This window comes from Carcharodon carcharias, chromosome 2 (assembly GCF_017639515.1).
Source record: "Carcharodon carcharias isolate sCarCar2 chromosome 2, sCarCar2.pri, whole genome shotgun sequence".
Taxonomy (NCBI): Eukaryota; Metazoa; Chordata; class Chondrichthyes; order Lamniformes; family Lamnidae; genus Carcharodon; species Carcharodon carcharias.
In genome coordinates this window covers 74393597-74408281 of record NC_054468.1, presented here as the reverse complement: position 1 = coordinate 74408281, position 14685 = coordinate 74393597, and the positions used below count along the sequence as shown (strand labels likewise).

The 14685-nt window shown below is 39.9% G+C and overlaps 1 protein-coding gene across 3 annotated transcripts in view; it reads right to left on the bottom strand.

Annotated features, from left to right (window-relative positions):
• Nucleotides 1–14685, bottom strand: part of gigyf2 (GRB10 interacting GYF protein 2) — a 163207-nt gene that overhangs the window by 57913 nt on the left and 90609 nt on the right. The window lies entirely within an intron of this gene.

Sequence of the window (14685 nt, the reverse complement as noted above, 5' to 3'; positions counted from 1 at the left end):
TGCTCTAATTTAGGTGAGACTTCTGACTGTTGACATACTTAAGTGGTTATTCAGAATTAAAAATGAAGGTTCCTGGAAAGTTATGGGTTTTTTTTCACAGTTATGATTGCCGTACAGGCACTAGCATATTCACAAAAAGCGTCCAACACTTCAGTGCCACAGAAATTCAGAGATCAAGAATCTATACGGGTTTGACACTAACTACTGCAGCAAGAGGTGAAATCCCAAAGTAACACAGTTGTTGCCTTCAAGATGTTTCAAAGCACTAAAATTATGAAACATGCTATATAAATTCTAGTCTTTCTTCCTTTTTTTAAAATGGTGCTATTTTGTCATATGATGAAATATTAGCTACCTTGGCTAAAACCTATAAAATTGCCTTTTCAAGACAGATTAATATGCATATCCATAAGCATTAAAATATACAATTACAATGGAAACATAAATACAGAATAAAAAGACTTTGAGGCAGACATTAACTTCATATCTATAATAGGTCCCAACCATCTGGCTTAAATCACAATAAAGCTCCTATCCCTGTTACATGACTATGTTTAGCATCTTAATCCAACTTATAAAGTACTGGGCTAGAATTTTGATAGGTGCTTCCTCACATTTATTCTGACTTTTTGGCCTAGAAGGGATCTTTGGTTGAAGTTATATCATAGTTTTGATACCAAATTCAAGATTTTAAGGATTAATTCCCGAAGGTTGATCATTTTCAATATTTTGGTTAAAAAAATTGAAACAGCTCGGACAAGGGGGAGCTAGGTAGGTTATTGAACTTTCCCAAAAGGAAATGGAATATGCTATTCATATCAGTTTGAGACAGTAAGCGGCTCAACAACATACTCCTACACCTGCAATAAACATTCAGAACTGGCAAGGCTACATTCGAGCAAATTCAACAGGAAAGTCTTCAATGTACAAAGTTAACACCGGTTTTCACTCCACCGATGCTGCCTGACCTGAGTATTTCTGGCATTTGCTTCTCATTGAGATTTCCAGCATCTGCAGTATTTTGCTTTTGTATAAGCTCAACAGTTGGCTGATGGAACCCACTCGTAGGAGGGCAGTGAACAGTTGGACTGGAAATGTAACTGGCCAACCCAAAGACAGAGGGCTAGTGATTAAAACTTTTCCTTCCTGTGCAGCTAAGCAAGAAATCCAGGAGTGGTGTGAATAGACTTGGAAATAAAGCTATCCACAGAGAGAAGGGCCCCTTCCTTACATTTTTTTTAAAAATTCATTCACGGGATGTGAGCTTCGTTGGCTGGGCCAGCATTTATTGCTCATCCCTAGTTGCACTTGAGAAGGTGGTGGTGAGTTGCCTTCTTGAACTGCTGCAGTCCATGCAGTCCATAGCAGTCCATAGGTACATCCACAGTGCTATTAGGAAGGGAGTTCCAGGATTTTGACCCAGCAACAGTGAAGGAGCAGTGATATATTCCCAAGTCAGGATGGTGAGTGACTTGGAGGGGAACCTCCAGGCAGTGGTGTTCCCACCTATCTCCTGCCCTTGTCCTTCTAGAGGGTAGTGGTCGTGGATTTGGAACGTGCCTTCTAAGGAACCTTGGAGAATTCCTGCAGTACATCTTATAAGTGGTACACACTGCTGCTACTGTGTGCCAGTGGTGGAGGGAGTGAATGTTTGTGGATGTGGGGTCAATCAAGCGGACTGCTTTCTCCTGGACAGAGTCAAGCTTCTTGAGTGTTGCAGGAGCTGCACTCATCCAGGCAAGCATTCCATCACTCCTGATTTGTCCCTTGTGGAAGGTGAACAGAATTTGGGGAGTCAGGTGGTGAGTTACTCGTCACACGACTCCTAGCTTCTGACCTGCTCCTGTAGCCACAGTATTTATATGTCCAGTCAAGTTCAGTTTCTGGTCAATGGTAACCCACAGGGTATTGATAGTGGGGGATTCAGTGATGGTAATGCCATAATATCAAGGGGCGATGGTTAGATTCTCTCTTCTTGGAGATGGTCATTGCCTGGCACTTGTGTGGTGTGAATGTTACTTGCCACTTGCCAGGCCAAGCCTGGATAATGTCCAGGTCTTGCTGCATTTGGACATGGACTGCTTCAGTACCTGAGGAGTATGAGGGGATTACAACAGTGATGCTCTCAGGAGTGCTCTCAGGTTATGACAGGCTATATACAAGTTATTTCTTTTAAGTTTACTGTTAATCAATTTCAGATAAGTCACTGGTCAGACAAGTGCAACCAGTAAAAGAATTTGAATAGGAGAATGAGAACTGTAAGTTGAAGCACTGGGGAACCTGGATCCAAGGTAGGTCATAAAAAACAGAGATGATAAATGGATTAGGGCAAGAGCCAAACTAAATTTATGAATACAAAAGGAAGGGAAAATTGCCAGAAGTGCAAACTTGCCAGAAGTGCAATGGAGAGTGGAGAAGTGACAAACACATGGCTGATGAGGGTTTCAGCCATAGATGGGCTGAGGCAAGAGTTTGCCAGGGTGCTGGGTCCAAGCATTTTCAAATGCTTTTCGTAAGGTCAGAAGTGGAGATGTTCGCTGATTATTGCAAAGTTTTCAGTACCATTTGTAACTCCTCAAATACCAAAGAGTCCATGTCTGCATGCAGCAAGGCCTGGGCAACATTCAGGCTTGGGCTCATAAGTGGCAAGTAACAGTCAGGCCAGATGATGATTGTCTCCAATAAGAATGAACCTAACCATCACCCGTGACACTCAACACCATTATCATCGCTGAATAAACGACCATCAGCATCTGGGGGTTACCATTGATCAGAAACCTGATGGGACCAGCCATATAAATACTGTAGCTACAAGTGCAGGTCAGAGATTGGGAATTTTGTGGCATGTAACTCATCTTCTGACTCACCAAGGTCTGTCCACCACCTACAAGGCAGCCTGATGGAACACTCACCACTTAACTGGATGAATGCAGCTTCAACAACACTTAAGAAGCATGACACCATCCAGGTCAAAGCAGCCCACTTCATTAGTGTCCATCCACAGCATTAGATATTTATCTCTTTACCACTGGTGCACAGTAGCATTTGTGTACACGATGTAGAAGATGTCGTGCAGCAATTCGCCAAGGTTCCCCTGTCAGCATCTTCTAAATCTGTGGCTTCTACCATCTAGAAGAACAAGGGCAGCAAATGCATGGGAACCCTACCACCTGCAAGTTCTCCTCCAAGTCAAACACCATCTTTATTTGGAACTGCATCACTGCTCCTTCACTGTTACTGGGTCAAAATTCTGAAACTCCCTGCCTAACAGCATTTCTGGCAAATCTACATTATATGGACTGCAGCTCACCACCACATTCTCAATGGTAATTAGGAATTGCTAAGAATGCTGGCCTTGTCAGCAATGCTCACACTCCAAGAATGAATTTATGAATAGAAAATAACTCTAGTAATAAGGATAGTATGGAATAGTTTGCACAAACTCTTTAAAGGTAGAAAGATGCTTGGGAGTATCCTTCCAAAGAAAAAGAGATTTGAAAAAAAGGTACATTGATGTTGGAAGCACTGAAGAGTAAGCATATTTGAAGCAAAAGGATAACATGGTTGGAGTAATCAGCTTCCCTTACACGAAAAGAAGTTTGTAACAAGGTAACAAAAGAATACGTCAATTTAGTGGAGCCTACCAGACTTTTGCACCATAAACCAAAAATGACAAACTGTATTTATATGGCACCTTTAACATAAGAAATATCCCAAAGCACTTCATAAGTAGGCATAAGGAAAACAAACACTGAAGCAGAAACAAAAGCTTGGAGGAATAACCAAAGGTTTGGTTAATGGAGACTTTCAGAGATGGGAGAGAGGTGAAGATTCTAGTAGGAGCTTCAAAGAGTAGGACCGATGTAGGCAAATCCACAGCCATCAATGGTGGGGCAAGAGGCAAAGCACATCGATTCATGATGAACATCAGGTTTGGGAGGGGACCCAGGACTGGAAAAAAGACACATATGGTAGGCCAAAGGCATGAGCATGATTTTAAATTATGTGTTGAGAGATTGGGCAAGCTAGCAAGGATAGAGGTAATAACTGACTGCAATTTAGTACAGTCTGAAACAGAATATGCAAGGCAAAATTTGAGAGATTGGAGAATAGAGGATGGAAAGCCAGCAAAGAGAACAATCGAGTCCAGAGGTGATGGTGACATGAATAACAGTTTTAGCAGTTGATGCACTATTTCTTTACAGGATGATTTTTTTGGGAGGGGAGAGTAGCAGGGATGGGATGAGGGGAAATGATGTAGAAGAAAGCGCTTTTGCTAATGGACCGAATATGATATTTAAAGCCAAGTGCAGATCAAGTGCCAAAACTATTGATTTGATTTTGCCTGGATGAATGATCAGGGAGGAGAATAGAATCAGCGGTTAGAAACTTGAGTTTGAGCCAGTGGCTGACATGAGTGTTTTGATCTGCACAATGTTGAGCAGGAGGAATTTGTGAATCATCCAAGACTTGGTGTCAGCCAGGAAATTTGATAGCATGAAAATGGACAAGGGCTCAAAGGAAGTACAGATGTACAGCTCAATAGTACCATACATATTATTGTGGATAAGGAGGAGGCGGCCAAGGAGAGATCATTGGCCCAGTGAAAGAGAAACCACCATCTGAGATGCATTGGCCGATTTCAGAGAGAAAAATGGAACTATAAGGAGAGGTCCATGGAGCTAGATATTATGGTCAAGTCAATGGAGAAAAATGTGATCAATCTATCAAATTCCTCAAAAAAAGCAAAGTATCATAGCTACACAGGATATCATGCATAACTTTGATATGGAGAAAGGGTAAAAGCCAGACCAGAGGACTTTAAACAGGAAAATTCTAAAGAAATATGAAGAGTTGGAAATCAATGACATGTTCAAGGACTTTGCAGAAGTTAGAAATGGGTTGCTGTTAAAGATTTGAGTTAAAGATTTTTTTCTGAGGGAGACAGGTGATGATTATGAATCTGACTGGGAGAGGCAGGGTGCCTGACAAAGACTACTATCCACTATGATAGCTAGCATGCGGTTAGGAAGGGGAGTTAAATGGTCAAGAATTGAGTGGGCTGGGGATTGAAAGGGTGATAGATGTGTCTTAAGAACAAAATGAGCTCTGAGAGGATGGGGCAGAGTTAGGCGAGAAGCTACAAAAATGTTGGGATCCTGAGCTGGAGCAGAATACCCACAACAGACTACGAAATTTCCTAACTGGTATAATCAGTGAATGCTAGTATGATTGGATTCTATGTGATTAACCACATATCAGTTTTTGGCCACTTTGATTGTCAATCAATCTACAATTGACCAAAGTTAGAAACTTTAGACAAGTGAAAGAAAGAAGAATAAAAATCAACACATTGTTCATTGGTATACGTGATATACATCCACATATGTTGAATATAAACTTAGAAAAGCCTGGGTTTTGTTACTGTAACATTAATGAATCAATTTAAAATGAATGAATCATCATCAGCATGATGACAGCAAAGTCTAAACTAATATCACTCTCTCATTTTAGCGCGCCCATGGAAATATAGAAAAAAAGTTTCAAATCTGAGTGGACAGTCCGCTAAATGGAAAGTACGACTCAATATATTTTTATTAGGAAAACTGAATACCGGTGCAAGGGTCATTTAGCATTTACAATAGAAACTTCATTATTTTCACCCCAATTAAGTAGTATCCTTAAAAGTGTGATGGATCAAGTTACGACACTTAAGTTATCAAAATTACATGTTACCTGAACAAATACTACTAATGTTATTGGATAGAGGTGCTCCACTATTTAACAATATGTTTGCACTCAGCCAGTATATTTTAATGACATGCTGATTCTCTTAACTGCTCTCCAGTGACAGACTTGTGTCAGGTGCATCACTGCGGTATTATACAGGTCAAAATGACCTAACCAGCTAAAGCTTTTTTTTCCCCCAAATAATTTGGTTTCCAGTTCCAGAACAGATGAAGAGGCCATGACGTGGAAAGAACTTGAAAATTGGCATGGAGCACATAGGTCAGGTTCAAATTGGGCAACAAAAAGTAAAATGAATTTAAAAATTATTTTATTCTGATTTCTCTAACCGTTATTATTTGTATAAAGCTACACAAATGTTCTTCCAAGTGTTCCTTACCTTAATTAAAAATCAAACTCACTGATAGAAGCAAAATCAAATGGAGCCCATATTCACAGGGATGATAGGAATGACCACTAAATTTTCTTTGTTGTGCACAGCATCTTTAAATTTTTTGGCAGTATCTTAAAGTGCGCAGCTCGTAAACAGGGAATGCTGCACAACTGCACTTGTGCACAGCTTAGAGAGAACACTAGGTGCAAGTGGAAAGCCAAAATTTTATTTCAATCAATATAATGTTGGAGAAGTCAAATCATTGAGTGTATTATGAAGTTAGACAAGTCAAAGCTCTGCACTCATGTTATAATGTTGGCAACTAAGAGCTATGTGCATGCACAAGTGCAAAGCTGGAGTATGGCACTCAAGTGTGATCAGTGACATTTTTGTGGACTGTTGACTTGCGTCACAAATTCTTCTCTAAGTCCCAATGAGCATAATGCAAATTATCATATGTGGGCCATCACAGTTCACTTTTGTGAAGTTTACTTCTTGGTGGGGCTTATGATCTGCTATTTGATCCTGTGGTCAAATTACGTTGTTACCAGTGAAGGAAATGTCTTCTAGGTGATCTTCCTATAAAATAAATAACTGCCTTTTTTATACTGCAGTTTTGAGTTGGGTCAACACCCAATATATGCCACATTAACACTGCACTTCAATCAAAAACCATCATACGCCAAAAATCAGATTCCTCAGCAGGAGTGCATGCTAAAAATTATATAGTAATATACACCATCTGATGATTTGGGGGCATGGAGTTTTGGAATTCAAGTTCAATACCTGGAGAGCTCTGATACCTCCTTGCTCTCCTGGAATGGATACAAGAAAAAGTTGGGATTATCCAACAGGTAATTTCTCTCTTATCTCAATCTTCTCTTTTTTGTCACAATCATTTTTGTATATTTTATTAGAACCAACTTAAATTAACAATCATTTGCCAATAAAATTGACTGTTTAGCCTGGATATTTCAGTCAAATGATTTTACTATTGTAAAGAACATATCTTTTTATTTCTGTTGGACTGTGGATTAAAATTACAATGGCTGCAGTTTGAAAGACATGTCCACTGGAACAGTGTGAGGGATATAAACAATGTTGCTGTCCTGGAACAGTGTGCCATGAAAGACAGGATTGGTGCCGAGGAGTCCTATCTACGGGGGAAGTGCCTGAAAACAACATTTTAATTGGCTCCTGACCAGGTGACCAGGGTTTGTGTGAGAGCAGTGCAGCAGAATAGCTCCTAGCCTGAAAGGAAAAAGATCAAAAGCCTCTTGCTCCTGCATGTGTAAGATTCTGGTAATTCCACAATAATAGCAAGCTGGCTTTTTCTCCTCATATCTCTATAACCAGCTCACTCTCTCTCTCTCTCTCTCTCTGAAAATCCCTGTCAAGAGGCAAAGGGGAAAATCACCACTGGAGACGTTGAAAGGCAAGTGCTCAACCAGCGAACTAAAGACAAAAAGTGCTGGAAGACCACCTCATGTCATCAACAAAGAACTGAAAGGAATTTGGAAGGCATTGATCAAAATCAACCCATCAAATCCTGTACTCCAGAACTGATGCTATTGAACTATTTCATCGCACCCTTAAAATCCATGTTTTTGTGTGTTTTGCATGTGCATGTATAGAGATTCACGAGGGGGTGGAGTTTAGGTCATAGTGTTAGAAATTAGCAGTTCATAGTTCTTTCTTTTACAATTGGTTAAAGACAATTTGTTCAATAAACAGTTATTTATTTATTAAGTTTACAAACCTGGTGCTTGCATTCTGTTAATTTAAATTAAACAGTTAGGTGGGTTGATCAAACGTTTTCACATTTGTCATGGCTCAGGGAGCAGTGGGGCTTGATGTTGCAGTGCACTATCCCCAGTGAGTTGTGACACTATAAACAATGAGGACAAATAGTAATGTTCCACTGCTCTTCCAATTTTCTGTTGCCATATGTTCAACTGCTTGCTGAGGCCAACTTTATCTGACTTCGTTCAGCCATGATAGTTTACCAGTTCAATTTACCATACAAAGAGAACAGTATCTTAGAGGAGGTGTTAGGAAGCAGTGGAAAGCCAATTCACTTCAATGATGTGGCAAAATTATGAGTATTTTTACACTATTACATAATTTCCTTAACTAGGCTTTGCTCAGCTGTTAACCATCGTTAATAAGTTTTTTTCTCTCTCAAGCTAAAAATATGCTGTTTTGCACATTCTTCCTCTCTATGCACCTTCAATGTTGAAATCCTTGCAATGTTAATACTGTACTCCAACTCATGTCTCCCTACCACCTCAAAACTTTGAATTTCTTTGGAAGGCTTCAGCCTATTTAAACTCATCACTCTAATTGCATAATCCAGTCACTGGGCTGCACAGCTCTCTCAAAATGCTTTACTTGTTTTTCAATTGTGACTTGCCCCTCCATCCCCTCAGCAAGCAGAATTTCTAATGTACAGTGTAAAGCTTAAATAATAAAAGCCCCACAAATGTCACAATAACAAATTAATCCAGGACACTGCCTTTTGTCTGTTAAGTCAGTTATAAGTGAAGGCCTCAGCCTTCTGCAAAAATCCTTAGGCTTGAAGCTAGTTTTCTTGGTCAGAGCTATGATGCTGAGAGCTGAGTTTGGACAATGCACTCAGAACATGTGCATCTTCCAGGGTGCATCAGTGCCAGACAGGATTACTGAGGGGCATACTTTCTTTAACAAATGTCTCTCAAAATTATTTGAGGCAAAGCTAAAAAGCAAACTTGAAAATTTTCATTCAATTAAAACGTGTCGAGTTTTTGCAAAAACGGGTGTGCATGCTTCTGATATAAATGTATGGATTAAGTCCTTGATGTAAACCTTTCACATTGTTTTCAGAAAATGTATAAATTTCAGAAGAGTTATTCCATTTTTAAATATTTTAAGGAAAACCAATTGTGCCTATTTAATTCCTGTTATTACTGAGATAAAAGAAAATTCAAACATCGTGTCATTTCTAAAATCATAAAAGCAGAGAAAAAAATCAATTCCCATTTCTAAACGAGGACTTAATTACTCCTGCAAACTATTTGAATTAAATATCATGAACACAAATGCTTAGCCCTAAACATTACTGGTCCAGATAAGATTAATTTGCATGTTTTGTGTGCATTTTACATTATTGTAAAACAAGTCAATTCTTTTACAATACAGTGAGAACCTCCCACTGTTTTCACACCTTAGCCTAGTTTCAAATAACTTCAAAGTATCATTACAGGCTAAACAAACAAAAGCACAGATTATTGCTGGCAGCTTCCCACCTATCCACATTCTATTTCCCACATTGCTACCCTTCTCTTCTCATATTCTTTCTTCTTTTCCCTCTATATCTAATGCCCGTACGTCAGTGGCAGGATGGGGGTGGGAGGGATATAATTATAACTTGACAAGTTAACATTGACAGTTTCACTTTAATTCTAGCGTAAGAATATGACTTCAAAATTAGGATTGAATCATGCATGTGCACTGTGATCCAATTGTTCCCCCATCAGCTTACTATGAAAGGCCATAAGACATAGGAGCAGAAGTAGGCTATTCAGCCCATCGAGTCTGCTCCACCATTCAATGAGATCATGGCTGATCTAATAATCCTCAACTCCGCTTTCCTGCCTTCCACCATAACCTTTGATTCCCTTACTGATTAAAAATCTGTCTATCTCAGCCTTGAATACACTTAACGACCCAGTCTCTATAGCTCTCTGCGGTAAAGAATTCCACAGACTAACTAACCTCTGAGAGAAGAAATTCCTCCTCATCTCTGTCTTAAATGGACGACCCCTTACTCGGTGATTATGCCCTCTGGACCTAGACTCTCCCACAAGGGAAAACCACCTTTCAAGCATCTACCCTGCCATGCCCCCTTAAAATCTTATTGTTTTAATAAGGTCACCTCTCATTCTTCTATAGTCCAATGAGTACAGGCCCAACCTACTCAACCTCTCCTCGTAAGAAAATCCTGCCATACCCAGGATCAACCTAGTCAACCTTCTCTGGACTGCCTCCAATGCCAGTACATCTTTCCTTAGATAAGGGGATCAAAACTGTTCACAGTATCCTAGGTGTAGTCTAACTAGTGCCTTGTATAGTTTTAGCAAGCTTCCCTATTTTTATACTCCATTTCCTTTGAAATAAAGGCCAACTTTCCATTTGCCTTCCCTATTACTGCTTCTATCCATGTTTAATATAACAAAAGTAATATTATAGAATTTAATCCAGGTGACAGGGTTTTCAGAGCCACACATCTCCGCTGGGAAAGACCTATCATTAAAGAGGCACTGAAAGTGGCCACCATTGAACCTTTCTCAGAATTATGGATCCCGAGGGTGGAAATCTTACCTCCCAAGAGCTGCAGGCCAATCAGAGGCTGGCAGTGGTGGCAGCTGCAGGTAATGCATCCAGCAGAGGCCCAGGATCAATAAGGGATCCAAAGCCAAAGGTGAAGGAAGGCATGATAGAGGTCATAGGGGTCACAGGAGGTGGTAGCTAGGTGGGAGGGGGGCAGTCGGAGGGAAAGGCAAGGGTTTGGTTCTCACCAGTCCCTCGATCAGGCACTGAGTACCTTTAATGAGGGACCCCATCATATGCCCATTTAGGGATCTTAATTAACCTCTGGGCGGAAAGCCATCACGAGCCTTCGCGCCTTGGGCTTAAGCGGGCAGAGGCAGGAAGAAGGCAGGGTCCACACCCTTCATTCACACACCCAATTTAATGCCCCCCACTACCCCCTCCAAAGTCAACACTGGGGGAGGGGCATTAGCTTCCGCTCTTTGAATTATAAACTCTTATATCCATATTTAAATATGGCATGAGGGATTAAGATATGGAATGTTTATATTGATATTTTCCGTGGCTAATTATAATGGAATAGAGAAACAAGAACAGAACGTATGACTTTAAAATGTCAGGTTAAATTATGGCTGCATGCTTGCAGCAATTACTTCTGCTCTTTGTCCCCATTTTATTTGAAGATAACGCAATTTAGATACATGTGCAGAGCCACAGAATTTCATATTTATGAAAATAATAATAGTTTTAGAACTTATGGTAAATGCAAGATTGTGTTTTCAAGACTAACTGCTGTTTATTTGTGGGCATTCCAAAACACCTTCAGACATGACACACAAACTAGACGCAGGAGTAGGCCACTCTGCCCCTCGAGCCTGCTCCATTATTCAATAAGAGCATGGCTGATTTAATTTTTACCACAACTCCACATTCCTGCCTACCCCGGATGATATGTCACCCTCTTACTTATCAAGTATCTATCTACCGCTGTCTTAAAAATATTCAAAGACTTTGCCTCAACCACCATTTGAGGAAGAGAATTCCAACGTCTCCCAACCCTCAGAATATTTTTTTCCTCATCTCTTAAATGTGTGACCCCTTATTTTTAAACAGTGGCCCCTAGTTCTAGATTCTCCCACAAGAGGAAATATCCTTTCCACATCTATCCTGTCAAGTCCCCTCAGGATCTAATATGTTTCAATCAAGTCACCTCTTACTCTTTGAAATTTCAGCAGTTACAAACCTAGCCTGTCCAGCCTTTCCTCATAAGATAACTCACCTATTCCAGGGATTAATCTAGTAAACCTTTTGAGTTGTTTACAACGCATTAACATCTTCCCTTAAATAAGGAGACCAATACTGTACACAGTACTCCAGATGTGGCCTTACCAATGCCCTGTATAACTGAAGCATAACCTCTCTACTCTTGTTTTCAATTCTCCTTGCAATAAACAATAACATTTTATTAGCTTTGCTAATTATTTGCTGCATCTGCATAATAACCTTCTGTGATTCATGACATTGAGATCCCTCTGCATCTCAAAAGCTTCACAATCTCTTACCATTTAAATAATATGCTCCTTTTTTACTTGCCTTGCCAAAATGGACAACCTTACATTTTCCCACATTGTACTTAACTTGCCAATCTTTGCCCACTCGTCTAGCCAACCTATATCCTTTGTAGCCTCCTTGTATCCTCTTCGCAACTTACTTTCCTACCTATCTTTGTCTCATCAGCAAATTTAGCAACCATATCATCTAAATCATTTATATAAATTGTTATGAGTTGAGGCCCAAGCATGTATTCTGTGTACACCACTTGCTGACCAGAAAATGGCCAATTCGGCCTACTTTGTTTCTTGTTGGATAGCCAATCTTCTACCCATGTTAATATGTTGCTCCCTACACCATGAAATTTTAATTTTCACAATAACCTTTGATGTGGTACCTTATTAAATGCCTTCTGAAAATCTAAGTACAGTACCCCTACTGGTTCCCCTTTATCCACAGCACATTACTTCTTCAAAGAACTCTAATAAATTGGTTAAACATGATTTCCCTTTTACAAAAACATGTTGACTCTGCCTGATTACCTTGAATTTATCAATTGCTCTGCTATAACATCTTTAATACATTCTAACATTTTCCCTACACCAAATGTCAAGGTAACTGGCCTGTAGTTTCCTTTCCATCTTCCTCCCTTTTTGAATAAAGGAGTTACGTGAGCTATCTTCCAATCTAATAGAACCTTCCCCACCGAATCAAGTGAATTTTGGGAAATTAAAACCAACGCATCAACTATCAACTATCTCACCAGCCAGTCCTTCTAAGACCCTGGGATGAAATCCACCAGGACCCAGGGATTTGTCAACCAGCAGTTCCAACAATTTTCTAAGTACCACTTCCCTGATGATAGTAATTTTCCCGAGTTCCTCCCTCCCTTCTAATGCCTCATTTACAGCTGTTTCTGGGGTGCCATTTATATCCTCTATAGTGAAGACTGATGCAAAATTACAGTTCAATTCATCTGCCATCTCCTTAGTTTCCATCATTAATTGCCCAGATTCAATTTCAATAGAACCAACCCCCATTTGTTAACTCTTTATTTAAAATATCTATATAAATCCTTACTATTTCTTTATATTTCTAGCTAGCTTTCTCTCGTACTCTAATTTTTCCTTCATTAATCTTTCCGTCATTCTTTGCTGTTTTTTATATTCTGTCCAATCTTCTGACCTACCACCCATCATTGCACAACTATATACAGTTTGTTACTATCGTTAACCTTTTTTCCATTCACCATAGATGGTGGGTTCTCCCATTTCTCTCTCATTGGAATGTATCTATTGTGTGTATTCTGAAATATCCCCTTAAATGTCTACCACTGCTTCTCTACTGGCATCTTAACCTAAATTGCCAATTCACTTTTGCAAGCCATTTTTTCAAGCCCTCATAATTGCCCCTATTTAAATTTAAAATAATAGTCTTAGACCCACTCTTCTCTCCCTCAATCTGAATGCAAAACTCAATCATATTATCACTGCTACCTCGGGGCGCCTTCACTATGAGGTCATTAATTAATCCTATCTTGTTGCGCAATACCAGGTCTAGTATAGCAGGCTCCATGGATAGCTCCAGAACACGATCCAAGAAATTATCCTGGAAACCTTCTATGAATTTGTCATCTACACTGCTTTTGCCCATCTGATTTTTCCAGTCTATATGCAGATTAAAATCCCCCATGATAATCATTATATCTTTCTGACAAGCTCCACTTTTCTTCTTTGATATCCTGTCATGACATATGTTAGGTGGCCTGTACACCACTCCCACAAGTGATTTCTTGCCTTTATCATTCCTCATCTCTACACAAACCACTTCTATATCCTGGTTTCCTAAAATTGGGTCACCCCTCTCTATTGCGCTAAAGATGTCTTTAATTAACAGAGCCACCTCTCCACCTTTCCTGAACTTCCTATCCTTCCTAAATGTCACATAACCGTCAATATTCAGTCCCAATCTATGCCACCCTGTAGCCATGTCTCTGTAATGGATATTAGTACAAAAAGAGAAACAAGTACAATCTATCAGTTCACCTGTTTTGTTTCGAATGCTACGTGCATTCAGATACAGAGCCTTTAGTTTTGCCCTTATATTATTTTTATAACCTCTCACCTTATCTGTTGATTTACTCTTATATTTATACTGTCTGTACTGTGCCCTTCCTGTCACGGTCTGTGTATCATTTCCCATATTAAGCTTCCTCTCTTACTTTGTCTCTACTCTTTGATAGACCACACCTTCCCAAATTTGATCCCTGGCCCTCACTATTTACTTTAAAACCCTCTCTACCTCTCTAGTTATGCAGTTCACAAGAACACTGGTCCTAGCATGGTTCAGGTGTAGACCATCCCAATGGTACAGCCCCTACTTTCCCCAGCACAGGTGCCAGTGCCCCACTTCTCTCACACCAGTCATTGAACCACATTCAACTCTCTAATCTTACTTGCCCTGTGCAAATTTACACAAAGCTCAAGTAATAATCCAGAAATTATTACATTTGAGATTCTGCTTCTTAGCCTAGCTTCTCATACTGACTATGATGAACCTCTTTCCTTGTCTTTGTCCTGTTGGTACCTACATGGACCATGACTATTGGATCCTCCCCCTCTCATTGTTAAGTTTCTCTCCAGCCCTGAGCAAATATCCCGAGTCCTGGCACTGGGCAGGCACCACAGCCTTCTGGACTCTCACTT